The following is a 2,274-nucleotide window of genomic DNA, read 5'->3' as shown; positions in this document are numbered from 1 at the left end:
ATATATGTATATAGGTATATGTATGTATATATGTATGTAGGCATATGAATATATATATGTATATATGTAAGTATATGAATATATATATGTATGTATGTATATGTATGGCTGTCTGTGTTTGTCCACCTTGTGAGTGGATGTGGTAGAAGGAAACTGAAAGAATGCCCGTCGTGTATATATACACACACACATATATATATATATATATATATGTGTGTGTGTGTGTATATATATATATATATATTAGCATGCACATGTACATACATACATACATACATACGTATGTTTGTATATCTGTATTCGAAGGATGTCCACATGCTGTTATAAACAACAGCTCCGAATGTAGCGAGGAAATGTTTCCTATGGATTCCCGCAGTTAAGAATACATTAGTTCCCGGCATAGTTCAGTTGGGAGTGGCGGAGGTGGTGGTGGATGGTGGTCATTGGTATGGGTTGTAGTGGATGTGGTGGTGGCGGCAATGCAGGTAGCGTTGGTGGCAGTAATCGCGCCATTAGTAGTTGCTAGTCACGACAGTAACTGTGATAGTCCTGAGCGGCTGTTGAGCAAGAGCGCGGGTATTTCTGCTGAGCCTCCTCTGTACTAATACACCAGCTGGCAGGAGAGACTCTAAAGACGCTTTCAAGTCTTCTGTGCAATTCATTTTTTGTTCTTCTCATGCAGCTATTTCGAGTCTGATCCGGAAACGTTTTTACATCGTTCTCTTTGAAATGCTCACACAGATACATATAAACATGCTTACACATACAAACTTATTTACACACACTCTCACATACACACACTTATATGGACTTACATAGACATGCATATATACCCACCAACCTACCTGTTATTTTCACCGTTGGTGACGTCCTCTACCCATATATGCATGTATTATATGGTAAAATACTGCACGGGAGAACGACACAGCAACATACGGAAAAAAATGGATGACTCACAAAGGACGTAGGCACGTTCACTCTACATGAGTTATCGACCAGAGACCATCACAATTTCGACACCTTGTATACAATGTGTGTGAGTGTGCTCGCGCGCGTTTTTGTGCTTATGTGTGTAGATAGATAGATAGATAGATAGATAGATAGATAGATAGATAGATAGATAGATAGATAGATAAAAATGAGGATATGTGAGAAAAAGTATCCATACTCACAGTGTGTAAAAAAATGCAGATGTTTATTAAGAAAGAATTCAGTTGAAGGAGACAGAACCGGTTATAAGCTGAAATCAGGCAGGTTGCACCTCTGAGTTTCATATTTTGCCGATTCCTAATCATAAGTGAATACTCAACATGAAAGTCAAAAGAAACTGTTGAATATGCACTTTAGCAATATAAACTCTTTTGATGTATCTGGAACAACTTAGGTTATTGTATAAACCCATCCGTCGTTCATCCTGTCGTCCTTTTGATATACAGCGACAATTATAATGAATATTTATTGCATAGTAACTGAACGATAATTTGTCCAATATTTTTCGTTAGGAGCGTGGATTAACATATTGATATGACTATTCGTTTTTCGTTCTCTCTCTTTTTATTATTTTTTTATTAGTTTCGTGGGGGTGGTTATATTTTTAGGTGATTTAAAATAATATTTTTAAATGTTTCGGTTTGTTATGACAAAAGATATTTTATAATGAACGATTGTTTAAGGAGTTTCTATGGAGTTAGTCTTTAATGTTTCCTTTCGCTTTTCTTTTCTCGATTCTTTTTCTTTGAAGGTATTAATAACAACGGTCGCTATTCTGTTTCTAAGCTTTGATATGTTTCGGAATGCTCCAAATAATTTTATGACCTCTAATCAAGCTGTTTCTCCCAACCACCATTAAAGTTATTCAGAATTAACTCGATAAAAATTTCGGAAACTTCAATGAAATGCATTTTGTACAATAAACTATCGATTTTGAAAGGTTTCAGTCAGGTCTTTTTCTTTTCTTTTCTTTTTTTTGAAATCTTATTTGTGCTCGTCTCTTATATGAACACACACACATACACATACCCACACAAATGCACATATACACACGTATATATCCATTTGTTTTAGTCACTGCACTACGGCGGTGCTTAGGCACAGCATTGAATGGTATAGTCGAACAAATCGATCTCAATAATTATAATTTTTTAAGTCTGGTACTTATTCCATCGGTCTTTTTTGCCGAACCGCTATGATACGTGGAAAAAAACAAACCAACAACTGTTGTCCAAAAATCCGTACGCCTATTTATATATGCATATATATATATATATATATATA

This window comes from Octopus bimaculoides, chromosome 14, assembly GCF_001194135.2.
Source record: "Octopus bimaculoides isolate UCB-OBI-ISO-001 chromosome 14, ASM119413v2, whole genome shotgun sequence".
Taxonomy (NCBI): Eukaryota; Metazoa; Mollusca; class Cephalopoda; order Octopoda; family Octopodidae; genus Octopus; species Octopus bimaculoides.
The sequence above is the reverse complement of the archived record's forward strand: the minus strand, read 5'-3'. Positions refer to the sequence as shown.